Below are 16,548 nucleotides of genomic sequence, written 5' to 3' on the forward strand. Positions count from 1 at the left end.
GCACATTCACTTCCTCTGGCTCCGTGGGGTGAGGGCCAGGACGACAGAGGACATGAGGAAGGGTTTCTCAGCTGTGTTGCCTCCTCCATATCAGGAGCAGAAAAACATGCACAAGGAGAAGGCATCTCAAAGCAGGACAGTCACGGGCTGGCTATTCCCTTAATGAAGGAGGTGAATAGAAGATGAGCAGTTTACTGTGCAGAGCTGGTCCTGCCACAGAGCTTTTGAGACCACATCCCTGCCCAGTACAAATGTGGTCAGGTCAAACTCTAGTCTGTAATATCAATATAAGATACTTCCATACCACATTGTCACTGCAGGGACATTTCTGGCTCCCTCTCCATCCCTTTTTTTCTTTGCTGTTTCTGTCCTTTTTCTCTCAGGTCCTCCCTCTTTCTCATCTCAGTGTCTGCATCCTCTCCATGCTCTGTGAGTCCCCTTTCCCTCTGCAACACTTCCCTCCACTGCCTGCAGGTCTCCACCTCCACGAAGCAAGAGAGGGCTCACAGTGGGATGAGATAGAGAAGGAACTTGGGGGAGAAAGAGGTCTTCTTCCAACTTAGCCCAAAAAGACTCCCCACACACCAGACACAGCCCTGCTGAAGGTGCCTGTTTGGGCTGGAATGAAGCAATATGGACACTCACACAGATGCTGTTCTACTGCACAGGGTATAAACCAGGTAGGGAGGTAGCACAAATCCCATCCAGCTGCTCTTCTAGCAAGGCTTTTAACTTGTCTCCCTCTCTTCACATGCACTGGTCTGTCATGTGTGGGTGTCTCAGGGCTGTCCTCAGCTGCTTGGCAGTGGCTGTGCAGAAGGTGCAAGGGGGAGGTGAAATGACGGGGGTTGGGGATGGCCAGCTGCCAGTCATGGCCGGTACCAGGGTCCCCTTAGCCCCCTGACACACACAGACACGTGGCACGGCTGCTCAGGGAGGCCCAGCCAAGAAGCCTGTCCTTCTACACTGAATCTCTACTCTGTTTCCCAAGTGACAAGCCACAAACTCCCTTTCTCTTCCCAAACAAACAGAGGCTTGAGTGAATCACTGCCTCAGCCTTGGCACGCAGCCCCCTGGTCATTATGGATTCTCCTCCGGCATGCAGCCCCCTGCGAATGACAGCACTCAGCCATGTCAGCAGAGTCCACAGGCTGAACCTCCCTTCCCCACAGCATCTCTCTGTGCAGCCTGAAGCATTGCTTCTTCACATCCCTACTCCCCAAATCCCTCCTCTCCCACTGTGTTTGCGGCTACTGCCCGTTCCATGTAAAGGTAGGGGAAGCTGTGGCACAGCATGGTGACCAGTGTGAGAGTTTGCTAGGATTAGGACCCTTAGCAACAAGGTTTGGTAGACAGTGTCACCTCTTGATTTTAACCTCCAAAAGCTCATTTGGCTGGGTTTTGTAGTAAAACTGACTTCAGACTGCTAAACCTGGTCAACAAATTCTCCTAATCACCAGAAACTTGCACACATCCACACAAAAGCATGAGGCAAATCACCCCTCACCACCTTCCTGGCCTTTGGCTCTTCAGCACAAATAAAATGACCTCCCTCAGCGAGACAAGCACCTGAGTGACAGACCTGGAACAAATTCCATAACAGTGAGGATTTGCACTCATACTCTCTGTCCCAAATGAGCACCTGCCTCCAGTGGGGCTGGCTTGGCCTCCGTCCATGGTGCAACCCCATTTTCTGCCAACATGATCCTCTGAGGAATGATAATGCCTCTCCTGGACCGTGTGCACTGAGCTGTAGAGTGGTCAGGGCTGGAGAACAACATCCTCCTACTGAGACAATGCTTCCCTCCCCTTCCTCTTCAGCATGATGCCTGCCCTCCTCCCAACCAATGCCATCCTCTCCAGCATCTACCTGGTGTGGGATATGGCTTGTTCCCAGACTGTAATTTAACCCTCTTTCAGACTGGCTTGCCTGACAAGGAGGGACTGAACCAGGCTGGCTGCAGCGTGCAATTACATCTGTCAGATTAGCCATAGCATGCATGATCCGGAGCACGTGCCAGATGTGGCACACAAACAGCACCCGAGCTAGCACCAAGAGAGGGTTGTGCAGACAGATAATACCCAACACAACATAAATCTTGCCAGTACAGAGTTAAGCCAGCATTGTTTTCTAAACAAATCTCAAACAGCAGAGTGAATTCATACTGGATCAGCATTTTCTACCATGTAGCTGCAGCAGTTTTGACCCAGTACCAAGCTCCCTAGAGCTGGATTTATTGTCTTGTCCACCCTGAGTCAGTGCCAAAGCCATGTCCTGAGAGGACTGAGGAATTTAACCAGTGCCAAATGACTTTGGAGGCTCCATATGGGAAGAGCTTGCTTTCTGCAAACTCCCCAACAATGACACCGAGTGTGACTGCACGGGCACACTCCCTGGCAGGCTCCGGCCAGGAGGAAGAGTGACACATCAACAACACCACGGTCACTTGTCACCCACAACACACACATGCATGCACTGGAGGGTGTGAACCACAGGAGAAAGGAACACTTCACAGTATCATCAGCTGGCACCAGCATCCAGAAACAACCCCACTAGGCAGCATCAGCCCTTCCCAAGGCTGACCAAAGCTTGCCCGGCATGGTGGTCACAAAGGAGGAGAAGTGAGGAACAGGTGCTGAACGAGGGAAAAGTAGGGCTCAGGGCACCACAGAGAAGGAAGAAAAACAGCAAGAGGCAGCAAAGAGAAGTCAAAGGCAGCAGTTTTTGTAGAAGGGTAGGTATTGGAGTAGTGGGTCAGGGAGCATTGAGGAACTACAGATGGAGAAAACTGATGGCAGGGTCCTGCAGAGGCAGCAGAGAGATGCACTGGAAGATGCAGTGGAAGATGTGCCCTCCTTGTCAGCATCACCAGGTGGGACCTGGGCAGGAGGGGAGAAACCCATCACCTCCTTTAGGGGACACCACACCAGCATCACTGTTGGGGCTGCACAATAGCACAGACCCTGCCAGTCCCTTCCCCTCAGAGAAACACAAGAGCCCCCAAAATCTGACTCGGAAAAACTCTGGTCTCTGCCAGAGTCTGTTCAGAGCCTGAAACCACAGCCTGGCAGGTTGCAAACTCCCAGACCTTCCCTTTAAAATCCACTCCTCTGAGGTTACCCACTACTTCCCCAGCAGCTCGTTGCTTTAGGGTCTATTTTGGGGATAGGCATCTCCAGGCCCATTCATGCTCCTTGAGGACTGGCAGCACGTCTGGGCCTGCCCAGGCACTGGGAGAAACAGCTGCTCCCACTCCCCTCCCACCCCCACACCACAGCAGCTCCAGCAGCACGGAGACATGGCATGGAAACAGTGCAGCTGATCTTCCTGTTTTCCCTGCAGGGGAGCCGAGGAAAGGGGCACTGAGGGCAGCCCCAGGCAGCAGGAGGCCCTTTCAGGTGCTCCCAAGAGCTTTGCGCCCCAAAATGGGTCAGGCTCAGCACAGGGCCCCTTCACTGCCTGTGCAGGGCACACGGCGTTCCCAGCTTATGAAACACACTGTCTCCAGTAGGAAAATATCCCTTCCAGTTGAGAAGGAGCACCAGGGAACAGCGGAAAAGCAGTGACAAAGAGCATGCCCATCACCCCAAAAGCTGTGGCAGGCTGGGCTGGGTATTCAGAGGAGGTACCTGGCTAGGAAATGGAGGCCAGCATCTTCCATGGGGAATTGGAATCCCCAAAATATCTGTGAGATGAGGAGGGAGGGGGACTTCTCCCCTCTGTGGCCCACTCCCGGTAGCATGATGCCCACTTCTGCTCCGCTGCAAGCTGCATCCCTGAGGTGACCCAGGCCAGGGCTGCGGAGCCCAGCTTTGCTGCTGGCCAGGCTGCAGCAGAGTCAGCCTGGCTGCCCCTTCTCCCGAGAGATAGGGGAGGTGGAGGAAAATGACGAATGGAGAAGAGCAGACAGGTGTGTGCCCAGGGAGGGGTGGGAAGGGGGCGGAATGCACTCAGGACTGCGCGTGGGGGACCCGCAGCGCATCCCTCGGCTGCTCTGCAAACAACCCCTCCCCGCACACGCATGCAGAGCCGCAAGGGAAGGGGCTCAGAGGGGACGGAGCAGCTCTCCATTGTGGGGAGGGCGCTGATGAAGCCTAGATTTTGTTCACAGCATAGCAGAAACCCCTGCCCTTCTCCTCCCTCACACCTCTGGGGAACGAGAAATGAGAGGGAGGGAGGGTGGGATGGAGAGAGGCACAGACAGAGGTGCCGAGGTTGGCTTACCTCGCAGTGCCTGCGCCGGGGGTGCCCGGGTGCGCGGGAGGTAAATCCAGGGATCTGCTCTCCTTGGCGAGTGCTGGGAAAGGTCTCTGTTCAGTCACATGAAGGAGTGGCCTGTGAGTAGGTGCTCCAGCTCACCGCTCGATCGAAGCTGCCATGGATTCATTGCAAACGACTTTGCCTTCTGTGAGGAGAGGAGGAAAGGGGAGGGAAAAAAAAAAGGAAAAAAACCACCAGCTTAAGACTTGGAGGGTAGATTCACTTCTTTCTTAGGTTTCCAATGGCAACTGAATATGCCACATATGAAGATCCAGGGTGTGTGAATGTGTGTGTGTGGGAGGGACGGAGAGATGCACAGCTGCTGAGTCCACAGGCAGTGTAGGGTGTGAGCTAGTCAAGGCGTATCGGTGATTATGGGAACAGACAACTGGACACGGGCAGCAGAGTAGACAGACAGCCAGATGGAAAGAGACTGAAAGCATGGAAGGAGATCGGCCTGTGTGCTATGCCTGGCTGCCCCACTGCACACAGAAGGAGAGAGCACCTGACCCAGCACAGGGCAAGGTGCTGACAGAGCTGCACTGGGAGAAGGTGAAGTGTGCTTACACACACGGCCACACACACACACACCCACGCCACCTCCCAGCCCACACAGTCACCCAGGCATGCCCCCTGCAAGGACACTCTGCACACTCAGGACACACACACACGTGCTGGACACACACACAGACATTTACTCACTGGTCTTTCCACACCACCTTGCATACAACCCCTAAAAACTGAGAGCTCCTCTAAAGGATGAGGTGCTTCTCCACATACACCCTGCACCGACCTACAAGGTTGCACATCTGTATTAAGATGCACACGTGATAACTCAGATAACCATCACACAACACCACATCAGCTCCACCCAGCCTATTCCACCACTCCTATGAGTACAAGCAAAAACATTTTTATACAGCACAGCAAATAGTGATCCCTGTGCAAATGCACGCAGAAGACCCAAACATGACTACCACACACCAGCTCCTGACCCCTTATACAAAACTGTCACTGCACAAACACACAGCATTTAATGAGCCCACTTCCATAGCAGAGACCAGAAAAAGTGCCGTGTACACACGCACACATCCATGTCAGTGCAAACACCACACTAGCAAATGACGTAAGAAAATGAGGGCACATAAAACATCCTCATGCACTCAGAAACATAAGTCAAGCAAGTACCAGTGGCTGTATATCACACACAAATATACTCTGCTTATGAATTGCCTGCAGCATACAAACTGATTGTATCAGATACTGTTACCTACCTAAACTCATCCCACACAGTGGCGTAGCATCCTTCTGTATCCTAAACATTAGCCCCAGCAACCACCAGACATATTCTGTCACATGGAAAACACAAATACTCATCAACATCCAACACAAGCAGACAAACAAAAACTAGTCATGAAACACAGCCAGCCAGCACCACTCACCCAAAAAAAAAAAAGACATTCTTGAAAATTATGAAGCTGGAACTCACTTTGGAGACAGCTTTGTTATTCTGTGTAAGTGCACAGGTGCATATTCACACACACACACTCCACTGCCACACCAAATCTGCTTTAACTGCCTCCATCTCTGAGTAAGATTTTCCCCTTTTTTTCTGCACTTCTGCTAATTCTGCGCATTCTACAATCTCCCACGTGTCTGTCCACGGACTGGAGTTGCCACTCCAAGGGGCAGTGTCTGGAGCAGAAAGCCTGCAAAAGCAGCCACACTCATCCCTTCTCTTTCCCTCCGTTCTGGTGTTAGATGTGCATAATTTGCATGCAAAGAGTGCGCAGTCCCACCAGCCCCGAGTGCTCTGAAATTGGCTGATAGTGGCATCAGGGGATGTGACTGTAAAACCTAAGCGTGGCAGAGAAGTACATAAACCCTTATGGGAAGTGGAGATTTGGCCAGGAAGGCACTGGCTTCCCCCAGGCCCCAGGAAAGACAAAGAGATACACGGGGTGGGTAAGAAGGGGCAAGGGAATGAAGGGAGATCGGCCCAGCACCAGGGACAGCACAGCGAGCACTCCGCCGGGCTTGTTTAACAAGCTCAGCAGTGTCACAGCGTGATGCTGCCAGCGATGATGGACAACAATCAGGGTTCGACATCAGGGCAAGCAAGCGTACCTGTATGCCCCTGGGAAATGGGAGAGGCAAGGGAAAGCATGGGCTTTGCAGCGGGGAAGAGCAGCTGCATGTTATATGGCATAGGGGTCCATGGCTGCACTGGGATCACTGGAGCAGTGGTGGCACAGATAAAAAAGGAAGAGCTCACAGGCAGAAAAAAGGCTGGCATAGGCGTGGCTTAGACACAGGCAATGCAGGGGTTGCACTCGGGTCCAGCCCCAGCCACATGGAGGAAGTGTGAAAGGAGTCCCATAAGCTCTTCTCCTGTGCTATTGGACAGCATGGGCTTCCAGCACGTGGATACAGCTCAGTGTAGTACAGCACAATGGCCTCTTTCAGGAGCTCCCTGCACTCACACACATTACGTGCCCCAGCAGCCTCAGCCCCTTCCCAGTTCATGTATACTTTCCACACTCTGGCATGCCCACTCTCACCTCCTCAAAGCCACCTACTTCAGGACACTCCCATCTCCCCATGCTCGCACCACATCCATGTCCATGTGGCAGCATCAGAGGAGCCAGAAGAAACATGTAGGGAAGCCCCCACTGCCACCTCAGCCCCAAACAGCCCCTTTACCCCTCTGCCTTCACCAGTGCCACCACCATACACTTTTCTGAAGTGCTTTGAAGGAGCAGAAATTTCCTGTCTCTCTCAGCTAAGCATGGCCTGTGCATCGAGGCAATTTCAGCGGGTTAGTAACGTCAGTGCCTCGGCACTGCGCTCAATTGTACCTGCATGCCTCTTCCCACAAACATCCATTGTGCATTACAGCAGATGAATAATTTAGGCTGAAAGGGGACAAGTGAGAGAGTCTTCTGGGTCTCAGCAAGGCACATGTACAAAGCAGAGTGGAGACAGAGCTGCCTCATTTGTTCAAAGCTAACAGATACTGCCAAACCTAGAAAAGCCACTATGACCTGAAGTGCTACTTGGGTTAAAGTACGGTCATAAGGGCAATTTAAAGAGGCATTTGGACTCAGAATTTCTAATAGGTACTGAGAGTGACACAGAGGTGTTGTGTGTGGATGGGCAAGGAGGATCTTCATCTCTGAGACACTTAGCACTGACCTAAGAAGCTGAAGAGAGCCACTAGTGGAGAAGGGAACCAACATCCTAAACTGACCTGCCAACCATCTGCTCCTGTGCTTCAGAAGCATGGAAGCAGTACTGTGACTGACTAAACAGGGGAAAAGGGATTGGGAAAGCACAGCAAACAAGAGCTGAGTGGGATGCAGATGCATGCTTGCATGCGCACATCGATGTTCCTCTCAAACAGATGCCACATCACAGCTTTGTGGTGGCATGCAGGGGCACTTGGAAGACACAAACATGGGTCTGTCAGTGCTGCCCTGAGCCCATCTGCATAGGATAATGCTGGAAGGGGCAACCTGGACAATGTGGCGCCACATGTGCAGGTGGGTGCGCAGGAATGAGTGGCCTCTGGGGAGCACTTGTGTGTTGGTGCTGTGCATGTGCCTGCTCCGGGGAGTGGATGCCAGGTATGGATGTCTGGGATATGCATGTGTGCATCAAGTGCTGCAGTGCAGGGTGAGCAGTGACTGTGTGTATGAGTTTGCTCCTTGCTCAAAACACCGGCGCATTTGTGAGGTGTGAGAGGGAGCAGTGGGTCCCCTGCGGGCTGCCTTGTGTGTGTGTGGCAGCATTTACCCTGGTGAGACACCGGTGTGGCACTGCACACCTGCAAAGCCTTGGGAAAGCAGTGCAGTGCCGCAGCACAAAACTACGGGAGCAAGCATGTACTCGAGAGCACCCCTGGGAGCATCCAGGTTCGCAGGGATGGGATCCCCTCTCTGGGTAGAACAGTCCGTCTGGCTCCTGCACTGCCTCTCCTCCTGGACTCCACTTTCCTTTCTCACCTTCCCTCAGCTCTCCTTGTTCACTGGCAACAGCATGCTCTGCCCTGGGAACCAACTCCCACTCACCACACTGGGAGGGAACTCCTTTCTTAGCAGTTCCCTGGTATTTTCCCATATCGAGAGCCAGAAAGTGAAGAAAAACCTCAGTGGGCAACCTGAACTGGACCTATTCCCTTTCCATGTCCTTATTCCTCTTTTCAACCCACAGGAACTGCATTACAAACTAACAGGCTTTCACCCAAACCCATAAACTTCCACCCCCAAGCCCCAAACACTACAAAACAGACTCAGGTCGCATCTGAGCCATGGGCCATCTCAGGCTGACACGGCTCAGGAAGGGCAACTCAAGGTAACAGAGTTAGGAGAGATTGATCCCTGTAGCTGGGAATATGGAGAGGCTCCTGCAGCTGCAGCCATACCTGTCTGACCTTCAGCTCCCCAGCCAGAATCACCCACAGCTGGGGTTGGAGTAAGAAATTTTATGCAGGAATTGCAGTCAGCACAGCTCAAACTCACGCTTCTGGAGCCAAAGCAACATGTCTTAGCTGCTCTGTTATTGCTCCTATCTCTGATAGGCGAAACCTTCAGCCAGATTCCACTTCCAGGGGAACTTCCAGGCTGGGTTCCAAAGCATGGAGCCTGTCCACTTGGAGCACATCCTGGGGCAGTGGGACTTGAGTAAGAAGAAAACCCCAAAGACATTTCTTTATTTCTTTAGCCAGTTCTGCAGATTACTACCTCCCTCCCAAACACCCTACCCCGAGCTCTACTTGTTTGTTCTGAGGCTGATCTAAATTACTCAACTCCCCAAACTGAAATGCAAACAACTGGCCTCCATTTCAGGCTTTGCTTTTGCCCTATATCCCACTTTGCACCTATTCCCTCTGGAGGACAAAACTAGCACACAGGGGCCACTTGTGAAAATATGCACATCTTCCCTGGAAGGCTTCATGGGCTCCCAGTGAGACCCAGTTTCACCCAGGACCAGAAACATACAGTTTTGCCATGAAATGGAGCCTTCACACTTAAGCACCATCTGTTTTTTGCTCAACTGCAGTCCTGAATCTGGGGTATCCCCAAACTTTTCTCAATCCTATGCACTGAAAGCCTCACCTCTAAGCTCCATTTTGAACCCTTTGTCTTCAGTTTTCTTCTGAACTCAGCCTTTCACTTTACACATGAGTGTTCCATACCAAATCCTTTCTCTGACGTTTTCTCCACACCATACAAGATGACAGACTGGGAAAGTCTGGCTGTCTGATCCACTGCCTAGCAGCAGTCACGACCCACAGTGCAGGTCTCCAGGAGGCAAGACAATATTTGCCAGATTTTTTTTCCCTACAGAGGAGTCCTGCTCATGGCTTAGACAGTTTGGGTGACCTTTTCACTGCTGGCAATCACAACCAGGAAAATAGCCCTCTGTGCTAATATTTAAATGTCCACCATGAAAAGCACGGAACCAACCTCAGCACCTGCTTTGGGCTCTCCCCTGTGCAGCACCACAGCATTGCTGCTCTGATTCTTCCCTCACACTGAGGTCTTTCCCTCCAGCCTGGCATCCTTCTCTTCCCTGCTCAGCTTCATGAGCAGCTCCTGCTGATGCTTTTCCCACATCCTGCCCTGCAGCCCTGCCAGCTCTCCAGGCCCCACCAGGCATGAAGAGAGTGAGCCCCTGATTACCATTCAAGCTGGATTCTCATTAGGCTGAAATGCCCCTCCAGGAGATCCATTAACAGTCCATAAGGTTAACTTAATCCAGCCAGTCTTGTGTGGTCTCTGCCCATATTCCCTATTACATTAACAATCTTGAGCCTTAATTAGCATGTGAGGCAGAGGTGGCATTATTAATGGAGATAATATGAAGCATTAAGAATAAACAGGCCAGGCTGTCTCTCCCCCACCATGCATGCAAATCCTCTTCTGTGCAGAAACAGCGTGAGCTTCCCCCATGAGCAGCACACATGAAGGGCTGGGGTGCCCTAGACCAAAGACAAACCCTGGAGCATACAGCCAGGCTGCTGCAGGAGGATGATGGGGAGGAAATGAGATCCAAGAGTGACCCTTCAGTCTGGGAGAGGAGGGGCTGATAATGGGAAGACCACAGTTTGGCAAGTCCTGTGAAGCAAATCCTTGCACCTGGAAGGAGCAGTCATGTCCTTGGCTAACCAGCCACACCATCTTTCTGGGAAGCTTGGCAAAGCAAGGCCAAGGTTATGCAAATCTCTGTTCCCTTGCACGTTCAATTCACGCCGTCGTGTGTGTGCACACAGGATAGCACAATGGCTGTATGGGCTTGAACACCACGTGTAGGGAGGGGGTGTCTGTCCAAGGGGGAACAGGCTGTGGGAACTGGCTGCAGCTGTGCAAAATGCTCCTCATGAGTCTCCTTTCTGGCCACTGAGCCCCAGTGCACTGAGAATACAGGACAGGACAGAGGGGCTTCAGCTGAAGGAGAGAAGCAGTCATTTGGGGGACCAGAGAATAAATGGTGGGGGTTCCAGCTTGGTGCAGATTGACCATGTGGTGGGGAAGGGACAGGTCCCTCTTCAGACAGGCTGGTGACTGGCCGCCCAGGTGGCTGCTCAAAAGAGCTGGGTCATTACAGGTGAAGGGTCAGTCTGGGGCAGACCCTCTCCCAAGACAGGCAGAGGCAGCACGGGTTTGAGTAGAGGAGGGGAGGATTGGTGCTGCCAGCAGCAGCAAGGGGCTGGGGCAGCAAAGGGTCAGGGATGCACTGAGCATCAGCCAGGAGAAATTGCAAGCCTGACATTTTCTTCTAATACAAGCACTTGCAAAATCATAAGGCAAAACAGGGGAGGAGAGAAGCAGAAGCTGCTAAGCCAAGGAAGCAGAGCCTAATGACAGGAGCTCTGGACTGGTAATTCACTTCCAGCAGCACCCAGCAGGACGGGGATGAAGAGAGAAGCGTGTCTCGGGGACCCACAACTGCAGGGAATGGCTTCCTGAGTCTGGCTTGTCCCTGAGGTCTGACCCATGCTGTTCCAGCATGGCTCCCTTGTGCTCAGTGTGTCCCTCTGGGCTTTGCAGAAGGGCTTGCTCTGAGAGTAACGATCCCTGAAGCACAGAGTGATATCCCTGTGCCTCGGCCCTGGAGCACCCGGCCAGTGCTAAGGAGCCTTGCTGAGCGAGGAGCAGTGCCTCAGGCTGGGCTCTCTCCCAGGGCTGCACTCAGTATCAGCCCAGCTGCCTTCACATGCCCAGAGGTGCAGCAGACAACAGCGGAGGCCCTGAGCAGAGCACAGCTCTTCCACTTTCCAGCACAGCAAGTTCCCACTCCCCCAGGCCCACCAGCCAGCCCCTGCCAAATCCATTTGTCCAATCTTGTGCTTTCTACTAATCCTGTTGAGCCATCCTTTAAGTTGCTCTGAGGCAAAGATAGAAAAATACAAAGATGCCCTAAGAAGCTTCCCCTGACCTTGCTGAATTCAAGATAAAGGGCTTTGATTTAAAAAATTACAGTGGGGGTCTGTCACTGATCCATTGCATGGATTAAAGGGAAGCAAACAGAGACACGGGATGCAGCTAGTGCTAGGTGAGCAGACAGGGAAGGGAGAAAGGTTACAACCAACATGGGGGAAGAGACAAAACAAAAGAAAGGACAGAAAATGAGAGGGGAGGAAGAAAAAATAACTTCTCCCTCACCATCTCCATACCTGACTATTGGTAGAAAAGCTTTGTATACTCATGATGTTATACAACGTCCCACCACCTTTCCTGTTCTGTAAGGAAGAGTGAGGCAGCTGCACTCCCTGTGGTGTGACCAGGCTGGGGACAGGGTGCTGGGACTGAAGAGGAGCTCCTTGCCCTGTCAGAAGCATCCAGTGGGGTATCTGACTGAAATCCCAAGGCACAAGTGCCTGCTAAAGAGATTGTCATCACTATCTCTCCTTTTGAAGTTGTTCAGACTTTTCTTCCTCCACCCCTTCACCCTTCCTTCACACCAGACCTCTCAACTCATCTCCTTCCCTTCCTGACAGTGCTGTCTCTCACTGTTCCCGCTGCTTGTCCTGGCCCACATCACATCTAGCGGCATCTAAACAGGCTTCCCACCACCCACCTCAGTCCCCTACAGCCCTTGACTCAAAGGTTACTCAGAACAATTTTCCTCTGTAGGAAATGTCATAATGTCATAAGGACTAGTGATGGCATCTTCTTCTTTCCCTGTACCCTCCAACATTTGTTGCACCCCACAAGGGCCCTTTGGTCCCTGGCATGAGCCTGTTTCCTCCCTCTGAACCTATTCTGTTTGAAGATCACTCACAAGATGGCTGATGTTTCATTTTCTTTCTTCTTTTACAGGTATGTTAGCCAGAAAAGGAAGCTTAAAGAAGGTGTGTGCCTCTCATAAAAAATGCTGGAAAACTGATAACGATGGATGAGGAGAAGGCTAAAGTACTCAACAACTTCTTTTGCCTCAGTCTTCAATGACATTTCTGCCCACATCTCTTGAGTGGATGGACAGTGGGATGGGGACTTGGAGTGCAAAGTGCTTCCCACTCCAAGTTCAGGTTCACAAGCACCTGAACATTCATAAGTCTATGGGCCCTGACAAGATGCATCCCAGAGTCCTGAGAGAATTGTCCGATGTAGTTGCCAAGCCACTCTCCATGACATTAAAAAAGTCATGGCAGTAAAATGAAGTTCCAGGTAACTGGGAGAAGGGGAAAACTCTACCCATCTTTAAAAAGGGTAGAAAGGAGAACTCTGGGAACTACCCACTGGTCAGCCTCACTTCTGTGCCTGGGAAGATCATGGAAGATCCCTTTCCTATTTTCAAGCCTCTTCAGAGCCCGCCCAGTTCTGTCTTGATGACCAAGGGCACCTTCAACTGGTTTCAAATTTTTTGCCCAGCTTCTTCAGCTCCTCCTGTACCATGTATGGCCACTGCAGCTGACTCAAACATTTTCACCTGAGTGGGACCTGGTGCAGCTCATGGCTGTGATGTCACTTCCCACCCAGCAATGCCCCATGTCCTGCTGCTAAAAGCTAAACCACTGTAGCCAAGAAGGATGCAGCTGATAGATGCAGAGAAATGAAAGGTGAAGGGATAAAGGAGAAGACACAACAGAGACCGTGAAATGAGACAGGTCTATAAAACCACAGATGAGAGAGGAAGGGCAGGGGAAGAGGTGTTAACAGCCTCTTCCCACTCAAAGATCAAGGGTCAGGAAATTAAACCAGAAAGTTACAGGTTCAAGACAAACTCCATGTGTGTGCTGCACAACTGCCTACTGTGAGATTCTGAGGATGCTAAAACTTTACCTGACCTCAAAAATTGGCAGGACAAATTCAGGGAAGAAATAAATCCACTGAGAACTAAAAAGTGCACAACAGATCTTCCAGCACTGTGTCCCTCAAATATGCTGAGGCTGAAAGTGTGTTCAGAGGAAGTGATGCTACACACTTGTCCTGCCTGTAGGCTATTCTCTCTTTCAGCTACAGCTAGAGATACTGCACTGGAAGGATCACAGACCTGGCTTGGTAAGGTCCTTTTTGTATTCCTATGGCTTTCCATAGTCAGGCTGACCCAGAAGTCATGGGCAAGAGTAGCTCTAAGTAACAGTATCATTTTGGCGCATTAGATCATTTTGGAGATGGATGGACAAGGCAGCAAACAACATAGCTCATTCCAATAAAGATTTCTTTTTCCCTGACCAAAAGCTGGAAGGAGGGCAGGTGTCATTTTAACCAGTCATTCCAGTACAGATCCTTGCTGGGAATAACATCTCTGCTTGAGCCCTAGCTCCCTCGATGCCTATTTCCAGACTTTTCTAAGACCAAATCCCCTTTCCCTGTGTTGATAAACAAGAACTCTTTAAACAGACCATCTGTAACAGGTCCAACCCCCTTGAATTCCCTTCCATTTCCCTGACCTGGCTATCACACTATTCATGGCAGGCTCTTCACACTAATCCTTTTATTATGATCTCGCTCAATTTTCCTGGCCTATGACTGCAATGAGGAAAAAAAGGAGGGGTATTAATCCTTCTGACCTTGTTGTCCCAATTCTGGGCCATCTGTGACTAGGAATTCAGAGGAGGGAAGTCTGATCCTCCTGACCCCACTATCAACCCCTTGCTTGGGGAGGTTCATTTTGTACTGTCCTAGAAAGATGTTGTGGAAAAGCCCCTTTTCACTTACAGGCACTTCCTATGAGATTGCTTCCTAGTCTACCTTTCCAGCCAGAGAGAGTGGAGGGAATAATGTCCTCCACCTCCACCAGATTCTGTTTACTTACTCCTCCTGTATCACCTCTCTGCTCCCTCAACAGCAGTGTCTGTGGGTTCTTCCCAGCCACGAGACAGGGAATCAATAAAAAGTGAAAGACAATCAAAGATCTCTCAAAATTTCCCTGGCAATGCTGCATATAAAGAGGACGCCTTGCAGCTCGCTCCACTTCCACCACTGGCCGAGTGCAGCATGTTCCCTCCACCCCTTCCCACCACCATGTTTCCTTGCTGCCAGCAGTTGCATCTCCATGAACCTGCCACACTATTTCATAGACGGTTTGAGCACTCACAACAGGAAGCTTGCATCTATCTTCAAGAGACAAATATTCTCTTTGCTCAGCTTCATCCATGCCTCTGACTTTGCCCATATTTTGACACTTTAAACAATCTCCTCCTTTCCTTGGTGTTTACAGTCCTCAGTACACACAAACTGTTACATATCGTTTACACCGTTTAGTCAAGCTCTACATATTTTGCTCTTTTAATCTCTCCTCATAAATAAGTACCTTCAGCTCTTTCATAATTTTTATTGCTCTTCTCTGAACTCCCTCCAATTTATCACCCTACTTCAGCTAGCACAGCACCCACGTCTGCATGCTAGGTTTTCCAGACTGATCTTACTAAGGTCTCAGAGGTAACATGAATTCGGTCTCCCTTGTGCTTTAAACCTTGATGTTTCTGGGTGTACTTGAGTTTCTGGATGTCAGGAAAGCTGTCTCACTTGACATATGTGGCACCAGGTAATACAACTCAAGGCTGTCTCCCCAGGGAGAGAAAGAAGAAGGTTCATGAGAGGTGGGGAGAAGAAGACACATGGACAGGAGGGACAGATGTCCTGCAGCTGAACAAGGGACATGACTACAAATCCTTAACTACTCACACACCTCAAGAAGAGACATCAAATCCTGGATATGGAAAAGGTGCATATGCATACACACATAAACATGTTCACTCCACAAATAAACCCCCAGTGACCTGCATCACACAGGAGTGCACACAGGAACACATAGACAGGGAAAATACCACGAGGCAAGAATGACACACATGTGCATGGAGACTTTGGACATGCACACATAACCTGTGCACACAAGAGGACAGGACAAAGTCTAGCAGAAAAGAGTGCTCTCCCTGCCCACAAACATACATGTTCTCATGCATAAACCAATGCTCCCAGAGGAAAGATAGCAGCTCATGGAGTCCTTATAGTAGCCTAAAAATACACAGGCAGCTCTGACCCATCTGGTCTGCAGATTGAGCCTATGAGCCATGGAAAGAATGAAGACAAACATATGACACCTTGCCTTAAGGCAACTGGTAGTACATGCATCATACTGAGCCAGAGTCTTCATATCTACAGACCCTTCCACAGTGATTACATTATCACCAAAGCTATTCAAAAGTGAGGTGAAATCTGAGGACCACAGAGGGGAAGAAAAGGACTTTCTACAGGGCAGTTGTGGCAGAGCTAGGGATCCCACCTCCTACTCTGTGACCCCCCCCCTCCCTGAGTCATGTTATTGGTGATCCTTCCTCACAAGGATATATTTGCTCCATCTCTCCTCTATCAGACATCCAAAGGAGTCAAAAGCACCCACAGTTTCTTGTAAACAGTCTTTCCCCTACAGCTTACCAAAACCAGACAGGTATTAACATTTTGTGAGTATCAATGTATAGAGAACACGAATTCTTGGCCTCCAGACACAGCTTCTCACTTCTGTGAAATTCATACTGCACCATCAGCTCCCCAGAGTATCACCTGGAATGAAATTCTGTGCTAAAGGGCTGAAAAGCTGGAGATGCACTCCCCAGGGTGACTGCAGACAAGAAAGAACAGCCCCAGCACATCAGTCAGGTCGGCACAGAATGGGCTTCACCTTCAACAGCAGAAGAGCCTCACCTGTGGGGTTTTGATCCCATGCCTATCTCCATGGCATCTGATGCCATGCTATAGGGCACCATGTAGCCACTGAGACTCCTCACACCAGTGATGCCTGGAGACTTTTAAAGACTCCCTGCAAGTGGTAACATCTAG

At 50.7% G+C, this 16,548-nt stretch overlaps 1 protein-coding gene across 1 annotated transcript in view; it reads right to left on the reverse strand.

Moving 5' to 3' along the window:
• Window positions 1-378: 378 nt before the first annotated feature.
• The window catches only part of LOC137474548 (arf-GAP with dual PH domain-containing protein 1-like), a 177,282-nt gene continuing 161,112 nt past the window's right edge, over window positions 379-16,548 (reverse strand). Inside the window, exon 12 of the transcript XR_010999406.1 lies at window positions 379-390. The gene's annotated coding sequence lies outside the window, so the exon portion shown is untranslated. The remainder of the gene's footprint in view (window positions 391-16,548) is intronic.

The sequence above is a fragment of the Anomalospiza imberbis genome, chromosome 5 (genome assembly GCF_031753505.1).
Source record: "Anomalospiza imberbis isolate Cuckoo-Finch-1a 21T00152 chromosome 5, ASM3175350v1, whole genome shotgun sequence".
NCBI lineage: Eukaryota > Metazoa > Chordata > Aves > Passeriformes > Viduidae > Anomalospiza > Anomalospiza imberbis.